The sequence below is a fragment of the Oncorhynchus tshawytscha genome, unplaced genomic scaffold (genome assembly GCF_018296145.1).
Source record: "Oncorhynchus tshawytscha isolate Ot180627B unplaced genomic scaffold, Otsh_v2.0 Un_contig_7933_pilon_pilon, whole genome shotgun sequence".
NCBI classification, from domain to species: domain Eukaryota; kingdom Metazoa; phylum Chordata; class Actinopteri; order Salmoniformes; family Salmonidae; genus Oncorhynchus; species Oncorhynchus tshawytscha.
Window position 1 is genome coordinate 91,176 of NW_024609441.1, and position 24,095 is coordinate 115,270.

General features: G+C 42.6%; 1 pseudogene; it reads left to right on the forward strand.

Moving 5' to 3' along the window:
- The first annotated feature begins 229 nt into the window (after positions 1–229).
- LOC112239359 overlaps positions 230–24,095 on the forward strand; it is an 82,057-nt pseudogene continuing 58,191 nt past the window's right edge.

A 24,095-nucleotide genomic window follows, 5' to 3' on the forward strand; every position in this document is an offset into this window, starting at 1 on the left:
TAACAGTTTATTATTTAACAGGAGAGGTCGAACCAAAATGTGCTGTTAAAATTAGATATATTTAAAATAAAAGCAATGCTATAGAGAAACCCTGCCATGCATCTCTAACCTCTAGGGTTAGGTTACTCTTGGCGGGTCTCCAGTTGTGAATGGGATGCGGAAGCCCCGCCTGTTTCGGGATATGACGCGAACCAATGAAAAAGCCCAGTGCGTTATGGAAGAACGTCATATCGTCATCAGACGCCGTAAGGTTGGAATGCCTCTGTGTGAGATCCAGAACAACTCACCAAACATTTTTACAATTGGGATATGTGACGGATATGTTTCTTTAAAATGTTCCAAAAATGTAAAAACAATAATTTCCCGACGCTTCAAGAGACTGAGTTGTCTTTCCTTGGACTAGGAGAGTAAAATCAGAGAGAAAGAGTGTTGTGAATGCTGCTAAGTCGAATTGCTTTCAACTTATTTATTGAATTGTAGAAATTCATATAGCGAGATAGCAGGCTTGGTGCATTATGTTATATCGTTCGTTTGGACCATGGAGTAGTCCAACACGGACCGTTATAATGTGAGTCCTGAATCTCTGGATGTTTGGGCAAGCTAGCCAAGTTGGCTACATTCTTGTCGCCCTGTGTAGCTGGCTAGAAAATTGTGATTGTGTGCTGCTGGAGCGTTAGGCTACAAAGCAAGAAAGTGTCAGTGAAAATACCTGCTTCTTTTACATACAGGCAGATGAAACACTGAAGATGAATCCGCTATTAACATAAATAAATGTAAGGTCCGGGTGCATTTTCAATCCCCAATTTACCAGGAAGGTAGTCTACTCTTAAGTGCTGGAAGATAGCCACTGTTTGCCATAACTATTAACAAGGGGAGAAGTAAATGATCATTATAAATCGCCCACATGCGCTGGATCAATCGTCGGCAATCGTTGAGCGCTAAACCCTTCCTGGCTGGAGGAAGATGGCGCAGCCGTTCAATTGGAAGTAGTGGCGAGAGGAGTGAAACTTCATCGGGGCTCGTTGGATTTACTAGACATCTCGACCCTGATCGAAGGACACATGCAGGCCAAAAAACGCTACTTAATTCTGTTCTCCGCCGGTGCGTGTCTCATTCTGTTGTTGTACTTTGGAGGGATGCAAACCGCGCTATCCAGAAGCAACAACCGGCGTGATGACCGCAGCCTCGATGGACACCACGGGAGTCCCCAGTGGCACCACTTCTCGGGGTCCCTACAACCGTTCAGCCCCTGGGACCAAATGGAGACCGAGGAGTACAACGTTCACACATCGCCACGACAGAAGAGGGATGTCATTTCGGGAGTTTATAACGGGAAACGTTGCCGGATGGACTCCTGCTTTGATTTTCCTTGTGCAAAACCAACGGATTTAAAGTTTACGTTTACCCGCAAAGAAAGGAGAGAAGATGTCCGAGAGTTATCAGAATATTTTATCTTCCATTGAGGCTTCCAGGTTCTATACGTCTGACCCGGGACAGGCTTGTCTATTTGTCCTGAGTTTGGACACTCTAGACAGGGACATTCTGTCTCCGCAGTATGTCCACAACCTCAGAACTAAAGTCCAGAACTTGCATCTGTGGAATAACGGAAAGAATCACCTCATCTTCAACCTCTATTCGGGAACTTGGCCCGACTACACGGAAGATCTGGGCTTCGACTTTGGACAGGCCATGCTAGCCAAGGCAAGCATCGGCACAGAGAACTTCAGACCCAATTTCGATGTCTCCATCCCTCTTTTTTGGGAAAGACCACCGCAGCGCCGGAGAGGAGAGGGGTTATTTAAAACACAACTCTATCCCACCGTACAGGAAATACATGCTTGTGTTCAAGGAAACGATACCTCACTGGAATCGGATCAGACACGAGAATGCATTATATCACGTCCATAACTCCGAGGACGTGGTGCTGCTCACCACATGTAAACACGGGAAAGACTGGCAGAAGCACAAGGATGCCCGCTGTGACCTCGACAACGCCGAATATGACAAGTAAGTACATGACTATTGTCATGGTCCTGTATAGAGAGGTCTGTCGTTTGATATTTTCAGGTACTTGTGAGGGTGGCAGTGTGACGTCACTCACCAGCCTTGATGTGTGGCTGGCGTGGGACACATCAATGGATCAGTGTTGTCTGAGTTTGTTCGGACCCAAGGGAATTCATTAACTCAGTCGATATTGAAACAAACCTCATTAATATAATGGAATAACAGTGATGCTGCACAGTGTGTGTTTATAGCAGTGGTACTGCCCAGTGTGTTTATAACAGTGGTACTGCCCAGTGTGTTTATAACAGTGGATACTGCCCAGTGTGTTTATAACAGTGGTACTGCCCAGTGTGTTTATAACAGTGGTACTGCCCAGTGTGTTTATAACAGTGGTACTGCCCAGTGTGTTTATAGCAGTGATACTGCCCAGTGTGTTTATAACAGTGATACTGCCCAGTGTGTTTATAACAGTGATACTGCCCAGTGTGTTTATAACAGTGGTACTGCCCAGTGTGTTTATAACAGTGATACTGCCCAGTGTGTTTATAACAGTGATACTGCCCAGTGTGTTTATAACAGTGATACTGCCCAGTGTGTTTATAACAGTGATACTGCCCAGTGTGTTTATAACAGTGGTACTGCCCAGTGTGTTTATAGCAGTGATACTGCCCAGTGTGTTTTATAACAGTGTTTATAACAGGATACTGCCCAGTGTGTTTACAGTGTGTTTATAACAGTGGTACTGCCCAGTGTGTTTATAACAGTGTGTTTATAACAGTGGTACTGCCCAGTGTGTTTATAACAGTGTGTTTATAACAGTGGTACTGCCCAGTGTGTTTATAACTGCCCAGTGTGTTTATAACAGTGGTACTGCCCAGTGTGTGTGTTTTATACAGTGGTACTGCCCAGTGTGTTTATAACAGTGGTACTGCCCAGTGTGTTTATAGCAGTGATACTGCCCAGTGTGTTTATAACAGTGGTACTGCCCAGTGTGTTTATAACAGTGGTACTGCCCAGTGTGTTTATAACAGTGGTACTGCCCAGTGTGTTTATAACAGTGATACTGCCCAGTGTTTTATAACAGTGATACTGCCCAGTGTGTTTATAACAGTGATACTGCCCAGTGTGTTTATAACAGTGGTACTGCCCCAGTGTGTTTATAACAGTGGTACTGCCCAGTGTGTTTATAACAGTGGTACTGCCCAGTGTGTTTATAACAGTGGTACTGCCCAGTGTGTTTATAACAGTGATACTGCCCAGTGTGTTTATAACAGTGATACTGCCCAGTGTGTTTACAACAGTGATACTGCCCAGTGTGTTTATAACAGTGTTTACTGCCCAGTGTGTTTATAACAGTGATACTGCCCAGTGTGTTTATAAGTGTGTTTACTAACAGTGTGTTTATAGCAGTGGTACTGCCCAGTGTGTTTATAACAGTGGTACTGCCCAGTGTGTTTATAGCAGTGGTACTGCCCAGTGTGTTTATAACAGTGATACTGCCCAGTGTGTTTATAACAGTGGTACTGCCCAGTGTGTTTATAGCAGTGGTACTGCCCAGTGTGTTTATGATACTGCCCAGTGTGTTTATAGCAGTGGTACTGCCCAGTGTGTTTATAGCAGTGGTACTGCCCAGTGTGTTTATAGCAGTGGTACTGCCCAGTGTGTTTATAGCAGTGGTACTGCCCAGTGTGTTTATAACAGTGATACTGCCCAGTGTGTACAGTGATACTGCCCAGTGTGTTTATAGCAGTGGTACTGCCCAGTGTGTTTATAACAGTGATACTGCCCAGTGTTTATAGCAGTGGTACTGCCCAGTGTGTTTATAGCAGTGATACTGCCCAGTGTGTTTATAACAGTGATACTGCCCAGTGTGTTTATAACAGTGATACTGCCCAGTGTGTTTATAGCAGTGGTACTGCCCAGTGTGTTTATAGCAGTGGTACTGCCCAGTGTGTTTATAACAGTGATACTGCCCAGTGTGTTTATAGCAGTGGTACTGCCCAGTGTGTTTATAGCAGTGGTACTGCCCAGTGTGTTTATAGCAGTGGTAGCAGTGGTACTGCCCAGTGTGTTTATAGCAGTGGTACTGCCCAGTGTGTTTATAGCAGTGGTACTGCCCAGTGTGTTTTATAACTGCCCAGTGTGTTTATAACAGTGGTACTGCCCAGTGTGTTTATAGCAGTGTGTTTATGGTACTGCCCAGTGTGTTTATAGCAGTGATACTGCCCAGTGTGTTTATAACTGTGGTACTGCCCAGTGTGTTTATAGCAGTGGTACTGCCCAGTGTGTTTATAACAGTGATACTGCCCAGTGTGTTTATAACAGTGGTACTGCCCAGTGTGTTTATAACAGTGGTACTGCCCAGTGTGTTTATAACAGTGATACTGCCCAGTGTGTTTATAGCAGTGACACTGCCCAGTGTGTTTATAACAGTGGTACTGCCCAGTGTGTTTATAACAGTGATACTGCCCAGTGTGTTTATAACAGGTACTGCCCAGCGTGTCTATAACAGTGATACTGCCCCGTGTGTTTATAGCAGTGATACTGCCCCGTGTGTTTATAGCAGTGATACTGCCCAGTGTGTTTATAACAGTGATACTGCCCAGTGTGTTTATAACAGTGTGTTTATAACAGTGATACTGCCCAGTGTGTTTATAACAGTGATACTGCCCAGTGTGTTTATATATAACAGTGTGTTTATAACAGTGGTACTGCCCAGTGTGTTTATAACAGTGGTACTGCCTAGTGTGTTTATAACAGTGATACTGCCCAGTGTGTTTATAGCAGTGATACTGCCCAGTGTGTTTATAGCAGTGATACTGCCCAGTGTGTTTATAGCAGTGATACTGCCCAGTGTGTTTGTTTTATAGAGGTGAGACTCTCCCTGTTTGTTTCAGGTCGTATTGACAAGAACAATGTAGTGTTGAAACCATTGAAAGCCAGTTGAAGGCCCACCACTCGGAAACCATTGAAAGCCAGTTGAAGGCCCACCACTCTGAAACCATTGAAAGCCAGTTGAAGGCCCACCACTCTGAAACCAGGAGGCAAAGTATGTTGAATCTTTTCATCCAAGTTTGTCCTCCCTTTTTATTGAACCAGATGGGTCTAATCTCCAGTCAACGTCTAGAATTACCACTGCTGGTCTGATGGTGCTGCTAATATCAGTCACAGTCTACGATCAGTCACAGTCTACAATCAGTCACAGTCTACGATCAGGCAGCCAGTCACAGTCAGTCAGTCACAGTCTGTCAGCCAGACAGTCCAGTATCAGTAAGTCAGTCACAGACAGTCCAGTATCTATCAGTCTATCAGTCAGTCAGTCACAGAGCTACTGCAGTATTGTTCCTGCTGCTCTGAGGTCAAACCCTTCTGAATGACCATGTTCAGGAAGCCCAGGTCCCTTCCCTGGCATTAAAACCGTGTGAATAAACTGACCCGGTCTCTGTTTAGTCAGTGGGCTCCCTGTCCTCCAGACCCTACAGTACTGTTGTTACTCTGACTGTGGCTCAGCTGTTTTTATACGTTCATCAGGGCACAACGCTTGGTACTGCCCCTCTCCACTTTAAAACAAAACAAGCTCTTCTCATTGGACAATGTCCTCTTAGTCTGCAAAACAAGCTCTTCTCATTGGACAATGTCCTCTTAGTCCCCCCGGCCTGTTTTGAGTCTTGTTTTCATTGCGTTTATGCCTAATAAACTCAACCCTGCCCTGTGTGTTGGACTGAGCTCATTGATGGGTTAGTGGGGTAGTCTGGGTACACTGCACTCCGGTGACAGCAGGGAAAGCCTACCTCCCACTGTTGACTCAGTCTTTTCAGCAGCAGTTTGACCCCACTCTTTAGCTTGCATCCCAGATTGGCTCCTATTCTCTAGTTAGTGCACTAGTTTTGACCAGCTGGCTGATAGGTCTCTGGCCAAATATAGTGCACTATCTACGGAGCCATTTGGGATGCAGGCAATGGCCCCTGGAATGTGTCCTGTTTAAACTTCCTGACTCTGGGTCTTTAATCAGTAACTAAGGTCACGGGCCAGGTATCTATCAGTTTACTTTCATCAGTAACTAGGGGCCTGTTTACTTTAATCAGTAACTAGGGACCTGTTTTCTTTCATCAGTAAAGGGCCTGGCCTGTTTTCTTTCATCAGTAACTAGGGCCTTTCTTTCATCAGTAACTGGGCCTGTTTTCTTTCATCAGTCTTTCCAACTAAGGGCCTGGCCTGTTTTCTTTCATCAGTAACTCAGGGCACACCTGTTTTCTTTCATCAGTAACTAGGTTTGGCCTGTTTTCTTTCATCAAAACAAGGGCCTGGCCTGTCCTCTTTTTAAGCTCTTTCATCAGTTAGGGACAATGCCTCCGGCCTGTTTTCTTTCATCAGTAACGTTTTCTGCCTAATGAACTCAACCCTGCCTGTTTTCTTTCATTGATGGGTAACTAGGGGCCTGGGTACACTGCATCAGTAACTAGGGGCCTACCTGTTTTCTTTCATCAGTAACTAGGGGCCAGGCCTGTTTTCTTTCATCAGTAACTAGCCTGGCCTGTTTTCTTTCATCAGTAACTAGGGGCCTGGCCTGTTTAGCTTGCATCTTGGCTCCCTATTCCTGTTTGCACTCTTTGATCAGTAACTAGGGGCCTGGCCTGTTTTCTTTCATCAGTAACTGGGAGCAATGGCCTGGAATGTGCCTGTTTAAACTTCCTGAGGGGCCTGGCCTGTTTTCTTTCATCAGTAACTAGGGGCCTGGCCTGTTTACTTTCATCAGTAACTAGGGGGGCCTGTTTTCTTTCATCAGTAACTAAGGGCCTGTTTTCTTTCATCAGTAACTAGGGCCTGGCCTGTTTTCTTTCATCAGTAACTAGGGCCTGGCCTGTTTTCTTTCATCAGTAACTAGGGGCCTGTTTTCTTTCATCAGTAACTAGGGGCCTGTTTTCTTTCATCAGTAACTAGGGGCCTGTTTTCTTTCATCAGTAACTAAGGGCCTGGCCTGTTTTCTTTCATCAGTAACTAGGGGCCTGTTTTCTTTCATCAGTAACTAGGGGCCTGGCCTGTTTTCTTTCATCAGTAACTAGGGCCTGGCCTGTTTTCTTTCATCAGTAACTAGGGGCCTGGCCTGTTTTCTTTCATCAGTAACTAGGGGCCTGTTTTCTTTCATCAGTAACTAAGGGCCGGGCCTGTTTTCTTTCATCAGTAACTAGGGCCTGGCCTGTTTTCTTTCATCAGTAACTAGGGGCCTGGCCTGTTTTTTTCTTTCATCAGTAACTAGGGGCCTGGCCTGTTTTCTTTCATCAGTAACTACGGGCCTGGCCTGTTTTCTTTCATCAGTAACTAGGGGCCTGTTTTCTTTCATCAGTAACTAGGGGCCAGGCCTGTTTTCTTTCATCAGTAACTAGGGGCCTGTTTTCTTTCATCAGTAACTAGGGGCCTGGCCTGTGTTCTTTCATCAGTAACTAGGGGCCTGGCTTGGGGAACCCGAACATTTCTTTAAGCTGAGACATTTCCGGTCCCGTCATGCCGGACTGAGATCATAACGTGGTGTCAGAAGTCCTTCAACCTCGTCAAATATAAAACACCACAGATTTTTATTTCACACCAACTAATAATGTTCCTCGAGATTTGTCAGAGTTTTTTTCATTGAGCAGAGCCGTTGCTATGGATACTCAGAGCGCCATGAGCAGAGTGCATGCAGAGCAGGCGGCGCAGGGAGCGAGTCACAGACTGACAGAAGCAGCTCATGGATTTACTGACAGAAGGAACTTATTTCGGACAGGGCCGGGGGTTTAAATTTGGCAGAAGTAATCGGGCCTGGGTAGTGTAGGGCTTTGAACGTCGCGGGCATGGGTAGGATTCGGGCTTAAAATACATGCAGGGCTCTACTGTGGCTGTTTCTGTGTGGTGTGGGGCTGTGTGTGTGGTGTGGGGCTCTGTGTGTGGAGCTGTGTGTGTGGTGTGGGGCTGTGTGTGTGGTGTGGGGCTGTGGTGTGGGGCTGTGTGTGTGGTGTGGGGCTCTGTGTGTGGGGCTGTGTGTGTGGTGTGGGGCTCTGTGTGTGGTGTGGGGCTGTGTGTGGTGTGGGGCTGTGTGTGTGGTGTGGGGCTCTGTGTGTGGTGTGGGGCTGTGTGTGGTGTGGGGCTCTGTGTGGTGTGGGGCTGTGTGTATGGTGTGGGGCTGTGTGTGTGGTGTGGGGCTGTGTGTGTGGTGTGGGGCTCTGTGTGTGGGGCTGTGTGTGTGGTGTGGGGCTCTGTGTGTGTGGGGCTGTGTGGGGCTGTGTGTGTGGTGTGGGGCTGTGTGTGGTGTGGGTCTGTGTGTGTGGTGTGGGGCTGTGTGTGTGTGGTGTGGGGCTGTGTGTGTGTGTGTGGTGTGGGGCTGTGTGTGTGTGGTGTGGGGCTGTGTGTGTGTGTGTGTGGTGTGGGGCTGTGTGTGTGTGGTGTGACCCCCCCTATGAACCCTTCCTTCACAGGAAGGAACGTTGTCTGCCCTTTATGGATCAGCTGAGGACCTACTATGCCTTCTGTCCACACAGATGAGCCGACAACAAGAACACCTACCCTGTAGACACTGGCCCACGTACACTACCAGTCAAAAGTTTAGACAGACCTAATCAAGGGGTTTTCTACATGGTTTAATAATAGTGAAGCCATCAACACTATGAAATAACACATATGGAGTCATGTAGTAACCCAAAAAGTTTTGAGATTCTTTGAGGTAGCCACCCTTTGCCTTGACAGGTTTGCACACTCTTGGCATTCTCTCAACCAGCTTCATGAGGTAGTCACCTGGAATGTATCTCAATTAACAGGTGTGCCTGGTTCAAAGTTCATTTGTGTAATTTCTTTCCATCTTAATGAGTTTGAGCCAATCAGTTGTGTTGTGACTAGGTAGGGGTGGTATACAGAAGATAGCTCTATTTGGTAAAAGACCAAGTCCATATTATGGAAAGATGCATCGACCTGTCAACTGTTTCCAGGGAAACTAAGCTGCATCGACCTGTCAACTGTTTCCAGGGAAACTAAGATGCATCGACCTGTCAACTGTTTCCAGGAAACTAAGATGATGAAGAGGAGTCAAACCTAACAAAGGAACATCACTTATGACTAATGTCCAAGAGATATATTGATAAAAGTCACCTTGTCCAAGAGATATATTGATAAAAGTCACCTTGTCCTAGAGATATATTGATAAAAGTCACCTTGTCCTAGAGATATATTGATGAAAGTCACCTTGTCCTAGAGATATATTGATGAAAGTCACCTTGTCCTAGAGATATATTGATAAAAGTCACCTTGTCCTAGAGATATATTGATGAAAGTCACCTTGTCCTAGAGATATATTGATGAAAGTCACCTTGTCCTAGAGATATATTGATGAAAGTCACCTTGTCCTCGAGATATATTGATAAGTCACCTTGTCCTAGAGATATATTGATAAAAGTCACCTTGTCCTAGAGATATATTGATGAAAGTCACCTTGTCCTAGAGATATATTGATGAAAGTCACCTTGTCCAAGAGATATATTGATGAAAGTCACCTTGTCCAAGAGATATATTGATGAAAGTCACCTTGTCCTAGAGATATATTGATGAAAGTCACCTTGTCCAAGAGATATATTGATAAGTCACCTTGTCCTAGAGATATATTGATGAAAGTCACCTTGTCCTAGAGATATATTGATGAAAGTCACCTTGTCCTAGAGATATATTGATAAAAGTCACCTTGTCCTAGAGATATATTGATAAAAGTCACCTTGTCCTAGAGATATATTGATGAAAGTCACCTTGTCCTAGAGATATATTGATGAAAGTCACCTTGTCCTAGAGATATATTGATAAAAGTCACCTTGTCCTAGAGATATATTGATAAAAGTCACCTTGTCCTAGAGATATATTGATGAAAGTCACCTTGTCCTAGAGATATATTGATAAAAGTCACCTTGTCCTAGAGATATATTGATGAAAGTCACCTTGTCCTAGAGATATATTGATGAAAGTCACCTTGTCCTAGAGATATATTGATAAAAGTCACCTTGTCCTAGAGATATATTGATAAAAGTCACCTTGTCCTAGAGATATATTGATGAAAGTCACCTTGTCCTAGAGATATATTGATGAAAGTCACCTTGTCCTAGAGATATATTGATGAAAGTCACCTTGTCCTAGAGATATATTGATGAAAGTCACCTTGTCCTAGAGATATATTGATAAAAGTCACCTTGTCCTAGAGATATATTGATAAAAGTCACCTTGTCCTAGAGATATATTGATAAAAGTCACCTTGTCCAAGAGATATATTGATAAAAGTCACCTTGTCCTAGAGATATATTGATAAAAGTCACCTTGTCCTAGAGATATATTGATGAAAGTCACCTTGTCCTAGAGATATATTGATGAAAGTCACCTTGTCCTAGAGATATATTGATGAAAGTCACCTTGTCCTAGAGATATATTGATGAAAGTCACCTTGTCCTAGAGATATATTGATGAAAGTCACCTTGTCCTAGAGATATATTGATAAAAGTCACCTTGTCCAAGAGATATATTGATAAAAGTCACCTTGTCCAAGAGATATATTGATAAAAGTCACCTTGTCCAAGAGATATATTGATGAAAGTCACCTTGTCCTAGAGATATATTGATAAAAGTCACCTTGTCCTAGAGATATATTGATGAAAGTCACCTTGTCCTAGAGATATATTGATGAAAGTCACCTTGTCCTAGAGATATATTGATGAAAGTCACCTTGTCCTAGAGATATATTGATGAAAGTCACCTTGTCCTAGAGATATATTGATAAAAGTCACCTTGTCCTAGAGATATATTGATGAAAGTCACCTTGTCCTAGAGATATATTGATGAAAGTCACCTTGTCCTTGAGATATATTGATGAAAGTCACCTTGTCCTAGAGATATATTGATGAAAGTCACCTTGTCCTAGAGATATATTGATGAAAGTCACCTTGTCCTAGAGATATATTGATAAAAGTCACCTTGTCCTAGAGATATATTGATGAAAGTCACCTTGTCCTAGAGATATATTGATGAAAGTCACCTTGTCCTAGAGATATATTGATGAAAGTCACCTTGTCCTAGAGATATATTGATGAAAGTCACCTTGTCCTAGAGATATATTGATGAAAGTCACCTTGTCCTAGAGATATATTGATGAAAGTCACCTTGTCCTAGAGATATATTGATGAAAGTCACCTTGTCCTAGAGAGATTTACATGGTTATTAAAACGTCACGCCGAGGGTAAACTACACCAAACACAGCCCTTATTTTAACTGTTTCTAAAATCCCCTATAGGGGGAAAATGAATGGTGAGAGAAAGATTGGAACCATTTCCTGTTTTTGACCCGCTAGGTTTTATGGGTATTATGACACCACCTCCACGGAGGGGCTCTATACCTCCACTACCCTGCTGAAGTGAAGTCCTCTCAGCCAGAGGCTCTCCATTGGGATAAATACAGAGCTGGTACAGATACTGCAGGACTCCATCTGAAAGTACTGCTAGCGTTCACGTTGAACCATTTTTAAAACGTTTTTGTTGTTGAATGTTACCCCTTTTTCATGGTGTCCAATTGTTTTTAGTAGCTACTATCTTGTCTCATTGCTACAACTCCCGTATGGGCTCGGGAGAGACGAAGGTTGAAAGTCATGCGTCCTCTGATACACAACCCAACCAAGATGCACTGCTTCTTAACACAGCGTGCATCCAACCCGAAGCCAGCCGCACCAATGTGTCGGAGGAAACACCGTGCACCTGGCAACCTTGGTTAGCGGGCACTGCGCCCGGCCCGCCACAGGAGTCGCTGGTGCGCGATGAGACAAGGATATCCCTACCGGCCAAGCCCTCCCTAACCCGGACGACGCTAGGCCAATTTGTGCGTCGCCCCACGAACCTCCCGGTCGTGGTCGGGTTACGACAGAGCCTGGGCGCGAACCCAGAGTCTCTGGTGGCACAGCTGGCGCTGCAGTACAGGGCCCTTAACCACTGCGCCGCCCGGGAGGCCCATTGAACAATTTTTTATTCCATTTCTCTTTATTTTCCACTCTGTAGTCTTTTATCTGATGCTTTCCACATGCTTATTTATAGCTTGTACCATTTCTGTATCCATACAAATCGGTAGAATGTTATTTTTTGGTTCTGGGAAGTTGTAATCCTATGTGATGCACCTGGGCTTTGGTTTATACACGCCTGGTCATATTACCTGTCTAATCACTTTAAAGTTCTCCCAATCCTCTGTAAGATGTTTTTCCAATGGGGAATCCTTAAAGCTGGCTGGGGTCAGCGTGTCCTATCTGAAGACCAAGCCGTTATCTCTGTGTGGACACAGACAGCAGACCTGGGAAGTGCTTTAATGGATGAAAGGTTTTTTTAATGTTTCCTCTGATACTTCCTCTTCACCAGGAGGGACTACTATTTAGTCTTCAGCTTATTGTAGGCTTACATGTGTTCAGTATAGCTAGGCCCAGAGCTGAGGCTAGGCCCAGAGCTGAGGCTATGTTCAGTATAGCTAGGCCCAGAGCTGTAGCTAGGCCCAGAGCTATGTTCAGTATAGCTAGGCCCAGAGCTGAGGCTATGTTCAGTATAGCTAGGCCCAGAACTGAGGCTATATTCAGTATAGGTAGGCCCAGAACTGAGGCTATATTCAGTATAGCTAGGCCCAGAACTGAGGCTATATTCAGTATAGGTAGGCCCAGAACTGAGGCTATATTCAGTATAGCTAGGCCCAGAGCTGAGGCTATGTTCAGTATAGCTAGGCCCAGAGCTGAGGCTATGTTCAGTATAGCTAGGCCCAGAGCTATGTTCAGTATAGCTAGGCCCAGAGCTATGTTCAGTATAGCTAGGCCCAGAGCTATGTTCAGTATAGCTAGGCCCAGAGCTATGTTCAGTATAGCTAGGCCCAGAGCTATGTTCAGTATAGCTGGGCCCAGAGCTATGTTCAGTATAGCTGGGCCCAGAGCTATGTTCAGTATAGCTGGGCCCAGAGCTATGTTCAGTATAGCTAGGCCCAGAGCTATGTTCAGTATAGCTAGGCCCAGAGCTATGTTCAGTATAGCTAGGCCCAGAGCTATGTTCAGTATAGCTAGGCCCAGAGCTATGTTCAGTATAGCTAGGCCCAGAGCTATGTTCAGTATAGCTAGGCCCAGAGCTATGTTCAGTATAGCTAGGCCCAGAGCTATGTTCAGTATAGCTAGGCCCAGAGCTATGTTCAGTATAGCTAGGCCCAGAGCTATGTTCAGTATAGCTAGGCCCAGAGCTATGTTCAGTATAGCTAGGCCCAGAGCTATGTTCAGTATAGCTAGGCCCAGAGCTATGTTCAGTATAGCTGGGCCCAGAGCTATGTTCAGTATAGCTAGGCCCAGAGCTGAACAACAGAATAATGGTTGGTCACCATGTTCACGCTGCGTTGAAGAGGCCATAACAGAGAAATGATTGGTCAGAAAATACTTCTATGACTAAATATACCAGCAGCCTACAACCTTGGAGCGACTAGCAGGAAATAACCTTAATGACAACGTACACCTGTTTATTATTCCCGTGTGGCCCATACAGCATCTATCAAATGCGTACTGAATGTCAACACAACACATATCCACAGGCTTCATAATACTGTGTGTTTAAAAACATTTTATATCAGACATTATTACAAAGAAACACAGATTCAGAGACCTAATGAGACGGCCCCTATTCCCTATATAGGGGACTTATTGACCCTAGTCAAAAGTAGTGCACTAGAAAGGGGACTAGGATGCCATTCGGGACACAGGCGTGGTTTACTAGCTAGAGACTGGGTCAGATGGAGAGAGAGAGAGGGCAGTCTGGTTTACTAGCTAGAGACTGGGTCAGATGGAGAGGGAGAGGACAGTCTGGTTTACTAGCTAGAGACTGGGTCAGATGGAGAGCGAGAGGACAGTCTGGTTTACTAGCTAGAGACTGGGTCAGATGGAGAGAGGGCAGTCTGGTTTACTATCTAGAGACTAGGTCAGATGGAGAGAGAGGGCAGTCTGGTTTACTTTCTAGAGACTAGGTCAGATGGAGAGAGGGCAGTCTGGTTTACTAGCTAGAGACTGGGTCAGATGGAGAGAGAGAGAGGGCAGTCTGGTTTACTAGCTAGAGACTGGGTCAGATGGAGAGAGAGAGAGGGCAGTCTGGTTTACTAGCTAGAGACTGGTCAGATGGAGAGAGAGGACAGTCTGGTTTACTAGCTAGAGACTGGGTCAGATGGAGAGAGAGAGAGGGCAGTCTGGTTTACTAGCTAGAGACTGGGTCAGATGGAGAGAGAGAGGACAGTCTGGTTTACTAGCTAGAGACTGGGTCAGATGGAGAGAGAGAGGACAGTCTGGTTTACTAGCTAGAGACTGGGTCAGATGGAGAGAGAGAGGACAGTCTGGTTTACGAGCTAGAGACTGGGTCAGATGGAGAGAGAGGGCAGTCTGGTTTACTAGCTAGAGACTGCGTCAGATGGGAGAGAGAGGACAGTCTGGTTTACTAGCTAGAGACTGGTCAGATGGAGAGAGAGAGAGGGCAGTCTGGTTTACTAGCTAGAGACTGGGTCAGATGGAGAGAGAGAGAGAGAGGGCAGTCTGGTTTACTAGCTAGAGACTGGTCAGATGGAGAGAGAGAGAGGGCAGTCTGGTTTACTAGCTAGAGACTGGGTCAGATGGAGAGAGAGGGCAGTCTGGTTTACTATCTAGAGACTGGGTCAGATGGAGAGAGAGAGAGGGCAGTCTGGTTTACTAGCTAGAGACTGGGTCAGATGGAGAGAGAGAGAGGGCAGTCTGGTTTACTAGCTAGAGACTGGGTCAGATGGAGAGAGAGGGCAGTCTGGTTTACTAGCTAGAGAGAGAGAGGGCAGTCTGGTTTAACCAGGCGGAAGCCATGTTGTTTCTCCCTCACAGTGGCCCATTGTGGGACATATCCTGCTTTCCTCTCTCTCTGTCTATAAGGAAGTTATTGCCATCCTGCAGGGTTCATCCTCTGATATTAATACCATATTAGAACTTAGTAATAACCATTAAATAAGTTATTGTTATTTATTATTATTTATAATTATAATGATTTATAATTATTATTATGAGCATTATTATTACTGTAATTGTTATTTATTGTTATTTATTGTTATTATTTATAATTATTATAATTATTATGGTTATTATCATTGTAATTTATTATTATTATGGTTATTATTATTGTAATTTATTATTATTTATTGTTATTATTTATAATTATTATAATTATTATGGTTATTATTATTGTAATTTATTATTATTTATTGTTATTATTATTGTAATTTATAATTATTATGGTTATTATTATTGTAATTTATTATTATTATGGTTATTATTATTGTAATTTATTATTATTATGGTTATTATTATTGTTATTTATTATTATTATGGTTATTATTATTGTAATTAATTATTATTATGGTTATTATTATTGTAATTTATTATTTAATAATTATTGTAATTTATTATTATTATTATGGTTATTATTATTGTATTTTATTATTATTTATTGTAATTTATTATTTATTATTATTATTATTATTATGGTTATTATTATTGTAATTTATTATTATTTATTATTATTATGGTTATTATTATTGTAATTAATTATTATTATGGTTATTATTATTGTAATTTATTATTTAATAATTATTGTTGTAATTTATTATTATTATTATGGTTATTATTATTGTATTTTATTATTATTTATTGTAATTTATTATTTATTATTATTATTATTATTATGGTTATTATTATTGTAATTTATTATTATTTATTGTTATTATTTATTATTATTGTGGTTATTATTATTGTAATTTATTATTATTTATTGTTATTATTTATTATTATTATTATTATTATGGTTATTATTATTGTAATTTATTATTATTATGGTTATTATTATTGTAATTAATTATTATTATGGTTATTATTATTGTAATTTATTATTTAATAACTATTATTGTAATTTATTATTATTATTATTATTGTAATTTATTATTATTTATTGTTATTATTTATTATTATTGTTATTATGGTTATTATTATTGTAATTTATTATTATTTATTGTTATTATTTATTATTATTGTGGTTATTATTGTTTTTACTACTATTATTATTTGTTATTACTAGGCATACACTTGCCTTTTGGGAAATACTGAGAGGGATTCAGAAATGACTGTCTGCTTTAATACAAAAAACAACATCCTGAAGTAGAGAGACTTCATTCCCAGGAGGCTGTATGTGGTAATGAGAACCGTGGACTGACAGACTAGTGTAGCTGTCTAGAGGGCTATAGAGACTTCATTCCCAGGAGGCTGTGGTAATGAGAACCGTGGACTGACAGACTAGTGTAGCTGTCTAGAGGGCTATAGAGACTTCATTCCCAGGAGGCTGTATGTGGTAATGAGAACCGTGGACTGACAGACTAGTGTAGCTGTCTAGAGGGCTATAGAGACTTCATTCCCAGGAGGCTGTATGTGGTAATGAGAACCGTGGACTGACAGACTAGTGTAGCTGTCTAGAGGGCTATAGAGACTTCATTCCCAGGAGGCTGTATGTGGTAATGAGAACCGTGGACTGACAGACTAGTGTAGCTGTCTAGAGGGCTATAGAGACTTCATTCCCAGGAGGCTGTATGTGGTAATGAGAACCGTGGACTGACAGACTAGTGTAGCTGTCTAGAGGGCTATAGAGACTTCATTCCCAGGAGGCTGTATGTGGTAATGAGAACCGTGGACTGACAGACTAGTGTAGCTGTCTACAGGGCTATAGAGACTTCATTCCCAGGAGGCTGTATGTGGTAATGAGAACCGTGGACTGACAGACTAGTGTAGCTGTCTACAGGGCTATAGAGACTTCATTCCCAGGAGGCTGTATGTGGTAATGAGAACCGTGGACTGACAGACTAGTGTAGCTGTCTAGAGGGCTATAGAGACTTCATTCCCAGGAGGCTGTATGTGGTAATGAGAACCGTGGACTGACAGACTAGTGTAGCTGTCTAGAGGGCTATAGAGACTTCATTCCCAGGAGGCTGTATGTGGTAATGAGAACCGTGGACTGACAGACTAGTGTAGCTGTCTAGAGGGCTATAGAGACTTCATTCCCAGGAGGCTGTATGTGGTAATGAGAACCGTGGACTGACAGACTAGTGTAGCTGTCTAGAGGGCTATAGAGACTTCATTCCCAGGAGGCTGTATGTGGTAATGAGAACCGTGGACTGACAGACTAGTGTAGCTGTCTAGAGGGCTATAGAGACTTCATTCCCAGGAGGCTGTATGTGGTAATGAGAACCGTGGACTGACAGACTAGTGTAGCTGTCTAGAGGGCTATAGAGACTTCATTCCCAGGAGGCTGTATGTGGTAATGAGAACCGTGGACTGACAGACTATTGTAGCTGTCTAGAGGGCTATAGAGACTTCATTCCCAGTAGGCTGTATGTGGTAATGAGAACCGTGGACTGACAGACTAGTGTAGCTGTCTAGAGGGCTATAGAGACTTCATTCCCAGGAGGCTGTATGTGGTAATGAGAACCGTGGACTGACAGACTAGTGTAGCTGTCTAGAGGGCTATAGAGACTTCATTCCCAGGAGGCTGTATGTGGTAATGAGAACTGTGGACTGACAGACTAGTGTAGCTGTCTAGAGGGCTATAGAGACTTCATTCCCAGGAGGCTGTATGTGGTAATGAGAACCGTGGACTGACAGACTAGTGTAGCTGTCTAGAGGGCTATAGAGACTTTATTCCCAGGAGGCTGTATGTGGTAATGAGAACCGTGGACTGACAGACTAGTGTAGCTGTCTAGAGGGCTATAGAGACTTCATTCCCAGGAGGCTGTATGTGGTAATGAGAACCGTGGACTGACAGACTAGTGTAGCTGTCTAGACAGCTATAGAGACTTCATTCCCAGGAGGCTGTATGTGGTAATGAGAACCGTGGACTGACAGACTAGTGTAGCTGTCTAGAGGGCTATAGAGACTTCATTCCCAGGAGGCTGTATGTGGTAATGAGAACCGTGGACTGACAGACTAGTGTAGCTGTCTAGAGGGCTATAGAGACTTCATTCCCAGGAGGCTGTATGTGGTAATGAGAACCGTGGACTGACAGACTAGTGTAGCTGTCTAGAGGGCTATAGAGACTTTATTCCCAGGAGGCTGTATGTGGTAATGAGAACCGTGGACTGACAGACTAGTGTAGCTGTCTAGAGGGCTATAGAGACTTCATTCCCAGGAGGCTGTATGTGGTAATGAGAACCGTGGACTGACAGACTAGTGTAGCTGTCTAGACAGCTATAGAGACTTCATTCCCAGGAGGCTGTATGTGGTAATGAGAACCGTGGACTGACAGACTAGTGTAGCTGTCTAGAGGGCTATAGAGACTTCATTCCCAGGAGGCTGTATGTGGTAATGAGAACCGTGGACTGACAGACTAGTGTAGCTGTCTAGAGGGCTATAGAGACTTCATTCCCAGGAGGCTGTATGTGGTAATGAGAACCGTGGACTGACAGACTAGTGTAGCTGTCTAGAGGGCTATAGAGACTTCATTCCCAGGAGGCTGTATGTGGTAATGAGAACCGTGGACTGACAGACTAGTGTAGCTGTCTAGAGGGCTATAGAGACTTCATTCCCAGGAGGCTGTATGTGGTAATGAGAACCGTGGACTGACAGACTAGTGTAGCTGTCTAGAGGGCTATAGAGACTTCATTCCCAGGAGGCTGTATGTGGTAATGAGAACCGTGGACTGACAGACTAGTGTAGCTGTCTAGAGGGCTATAGAGACTTCATTCCCAGGAGGCTGTATGTGGTAATGAGAACCGTGGACTGACAGACTAGTGTAGCTGTCTAGAGGGCTATAGAGACTTCATTCCCAGGAGGCTGTATGTGGTAATGAGAACCGTGGACTGACAGACTAGTGTAGCTGTCTAGAGGGCTATAGAGACTTCATTCCCAGGAGGCTGTATGTGGTAATGAGAACCGTGGACTGACAGACTAGTGTAGCTGTCTAGAGGGCTATAGAGACTTCATTCCCAGGAGGCTGTATGTGGTAATGAGAACCGTGGACTGACAGACTATTGTAGCTGTCTAGAGGGCTATAGAGACTTCATTCCCAGTAGGCTGTATGTGGTAATGAGAACCGTGGACTGACAGACTAGTGTAGCTGTCTAGAGGGCTATAGAGACTTCATTCCCAGGAGGCTGTATGTGGTAATGAGAACCGTGGACTGACAGACTAGTGTAGCTGTCTAGAGGGCTATAGAGACTTCATTCCCAGGAGGCTGTATGTGGTAATGAGAACCGTGGACTGACAGACTAGTGTAGCTGTCTAGAGGGCTATAGAGACTTCATTCCCAGGAGGCTGTATGTGGTAATGAGAACCGTGGACTGACAGACTAGTGTAGCTGTCTACAGGGCTATAGAGACTTCATTCCCAGGAGGCTGTATGTGGTAATGAGAACCGTGGACTGACAGACTAGTGTAGCTGTCTAGAGGGCTATAGAGACTTCATTCCCAGGAGGCTGTATGTGGTAATGAGAACCGTGGACTGACAGACTAGTGTAGCTGTCTACAGGGCTATAGAGACTTCATTCCCAGGAGGCTGTATGTGGTAATGAGAACCGTGGACTGACAGACTAGTGTAGCTGTCTACAGGGCTATAGAGACTTCATTCCCAGGAGGCTGTATGTGGTAATGAGAACCGTGGACTGACAGACTAGTGTAGCTGTCTACAGGGCTATAGAGACTTCATTCCCAGGAGGCTGTATGTGGTAATGAGAACCGTGGACTGACAGACTAGTGTAGCTGTCTAGAGGGCTATAGAGACTTCATTCCCAGGAGGCTGTATGTGGTAATGAGAACCGTGGACTGACAGACTAGTGTAGCTGTCTACAGGGCTATAGAGACACACACAACATTCCTCTGGGAGCATTGTATACACTATGCAGGGGATTGGTGGCTTTTGGGTTTCGAAAGTGCCCAGGATAAAACGCATCTCGTAGAGAGGACAGGGCTGTAGAGACTGTTCCTGGAACAGAACAGAGCACCTGTATCAGTCCTACAATAGAGGGACAGGACTGTTCCTGGAACAGAACAGAGCACCTGTATCAGTCCTACAATAGAGAGGACAGGGCTGTAGAGACTGTTCCTGGAACAGAACAGAACACCTGTATCAGTCCTACAATAGAGAGGACAGGGCTGTAGAGACTGTTCCTGGAACAGAACAGAACACCTGTATCAGTCCTACAATAGAGAGGACAGGGCTGTAGAGACTGTTCCTGGAACAGAACAGAACACCTGTATCAATCCTACAATAGAGAGGACAGGGCTGTAGAGACTGTTCCTGGAACAGAACACCTGTATCAATCCTACAATAGAGGGGACAGGGCTGTAGAGACTGTTCCTGGAACAGAACACCTGTATCAATCACATTAGGATGGACATGAGCAGAAAATGAGTTCTCTGGGGACGTTTGTTGTCTACAATTAGAAAAGTATGTTTGATCTGAGCGCTCTCCTTTCATCCCTCTTGAACACAGTATCTCTCCTCATACAGAGACTGATGTTAGGAGACAGACAGGCAGACAGACAGGCCGACAGACAGACAGACAGGCAGGCAGAGAGACAGACACTATCTCTCCTCATACAGAGACTGATGTTAGGAGACAGGCCGACAGACAGACAGACAGACAGGCCGACAGGCAGGCAGACAGGCAGGCCGACAGGCAGGCCGACAGGCAGGCAGACAGGCAGACAGGCCGACAGACAGGCAGACAGACAGACAGACAGGCCGACAGACAGACAGGTTGACAGACAGGCCGACAGACAGACAGGCCGACAGACAGACATATTCTTATCCCCTTACACTGTGCATAAGACAGTAGTTTTGGAATTGTTAGTTAGATTACTTGTTGGTTATTACTGCATTGTCGGAACTAGAAGCACAAGCATTTCGCTACACTCGCATTAACATCTGCTAACCATGTGTATGTGACAAATAAATTTGATTTGATTTGATTTTGACAGAACGAGCCCTGACATTTCTGTGGTGAAGTGATGAGCATTGCATATATCCACCACATTTTGAGTTTCACATCTACGCTTCAAACAGCCTGCTGGTGGGCTGACTGAGGCTGGGGAGGGGGGGATAAGCTAGGAAACGGTGGAAAATTTAGGTCAGATAAATGATCCTCTTTCTGACATTTATCTGATGCAGAAGATCCCAAAGAAGCTCTCTCATTTGAGTGAGAGGTGAGAGAGGATGATGAATAGGTTTGTGACATATTCTATGTTATTACTGAGCCTATGTGTCTATCTATGTTATTACTGAGCCTATATGTCTATGTTATTACTGAGCCTATATGTCTATGTTATTACTGAGCCTATATGTCTATCTATGTTATTACTGAGCCTATATGTCTATCTATGTTATTACTGAGCCTATGTGTCTATGTTATTACTGAGCCTATATGTCTATGTTATTACTGAGCCTATATGTCTATCTGTTATTACTGAGCCTATGTGTCTATGTTATTACTGAGCCTATATGTCTATCTATGTTATTACTGAGCCTATATGTCTATCTGTTATTACTGAGCCTATGTGTCTATGTTATTACTGAGCCTATATGTCTATCTATGTTATTACTGAGCCTATATGTCTATGTTATTACTGAGCCTATATGTCTATCTGTTATTACTGAGCCTATATGTCTGTTATTACTGAGCCTATATGTCGTCTATCTATGTTATTACTGAGCCTATATGTCTATGTTATTACTGAGCCTATATGTCTATCTGTTATTACTGAGCCTATATGTCTATGTTATTACTGAGCCTATATGTCTATCTGTTATTACTGAGCCTATATGTCTATCTGTTATTACTGAGCCTATATGTCTATCTGTTATTACTGAGCCTATATGTCTATCTGTTATTACTGAGCCTATATGTTTATCTGTTATTACTGAGCCTATATGTCTATCTATGTTATTACTGAGCCTATATGTCTATCTATGTTATTACTGAGCCTATGTGTCTATGTTATTACTGAGCCTATATGTCTATCTGTTATTACTGAGCCTATATGTCTATCTGTTATTACTGAGCCTATATGTCTATCTATGTTATTACTGAGCCTATATGTCTATCTATGTTATTACTGAGCCTATATGTCTGTTATTACTGAGCCTATATGTCTATGTTATTACTGAGCCTATATGTCTATGTTATTACTGAGCCTATATGTCTATGTTATTACTGAGCCTATATGTCTGTCTATGTTATTACTGAGCCTATATGTCTATCTATGTTATTACTGAGCCTATATGTCTATGTTATTACTGAGCCTATATGTCTATGTTATTACTGAGCCTATATGTCTGTCTATGTTATTACTGAGCCTATATGTCTATCTATGTTATTACTGAGCCTATATGTCTATCTATGTTATTACTGAGCCTATATGTCTATGTTATTACTGAGCCTATATGTCTATCTATGTTATTACTGAGCCTATATGTCTATGTTATTACTGAGCCTATATGTCTATCTATGTTATTACTGAGCCTATATGTCTATCTATGTTATTACTGAGCCTATATGTCTATGTTATTACTGAGCCTATATGTCTATCTGTTATTACTGAGCCTATGTGTCTATGTTATTACTGAGCCTATATGTCTATCTATGTTATTACTGAGCCTATATGTCTATCTGTTATTACTGAGCCTATGTGTCTATGTTATTACTGAGCCTATATGTCTATCTATGTTATTACTGAGCCTATATGTCTATGTTATTACTGAGCCTATATGTCTATCTGTTATTACTGAGCCTATATGTCTGTTATTACTGAGCCTATATGTCGTCTATCTATGTTATTACTGAGCCTATATGTCTATGTTATTACTGAGCCTATATGTCTATCTGTTATTACTGAGCCTATATGTCTATGTTATTACTGAGCCTATATGTCTATCTGTTATTACTGAGCCTATATGTCTATCTGTTATTACTGAGCCTATATGTCTATCTGTTATTACTGAGCCTATATGTCTATCTATGTTATTACTGAGCCTATATGTCTATCTATGTTATTACTGAGCCTATGTGTCTATGTTATTACTGAGCCTATATGTCTATCTGTTATTACTGAGCCTATATGTCTATCTGTTATTACTGAGCCTATATGTCTATCTATGTTATTACTGAGCCTATATGTCTATCTATGTTATTACTGAGCCTATATGTCTGTTATTACTGAGCCTATATGTCTATGTTATTACTGAGCCTATATGTCTATGTTATTACTGAGCCTATATGTCTATGTTATTACTGAGCCTATATGTCTGTCTATGTTATTACTGAGCCTATATGTCTATCTATGTTATTACTGAGCCTATATGTCTATGTTATTACTGAGCCTTTATGTCTATGTTATTACTGAGCCTATATGTCTGTCTATGTTATTACTGAGCCTATATGTCTATCTATGTTATTACTGAGCCTATATGTCTATCTATGTTATTACTGAGCCTATATGTCTATGTTATTACTGAGCCTATATGTCTATCTATGTTATTACTGAGCCTATATGTCTATGTTATTACTGAGCCTATATGTCTATCTATGTTATTACTGAGCCTATATGTCTATCTATGTTATTACTGAGCCTATATGTCTATCTGTTATTACTGAGCCTATATGTCTATCTATGTTATTACTGAGCCTATATGTCTATCTATGTTATTACTGAGCCTATATGTCTATCTATGTTATTACTGAGCCTATATGTCTATCTATGTTATTACTGAGCCTATATGTCTATCTATGTTATTACTGAGCCTATGTGTCTATCTGTTATTACTGAGCCTATATGTCTATCTGTTATTACTGAGCCTATATGTCTATCTATGTTATTACTGAGCCTATATGTCTATCTATGTTATTACTGAGCCTATATGTCTATGTTATTACTGAGCCTATATGTCTATCTATGTTATTACTGAGCCTATATGTCTATCTGTGTTATTACTGAGCCTATATGTCTATCTGTGTTATTACTGAGCCTATGTGTCTATTCGAATTTCAGTGGGTGCGT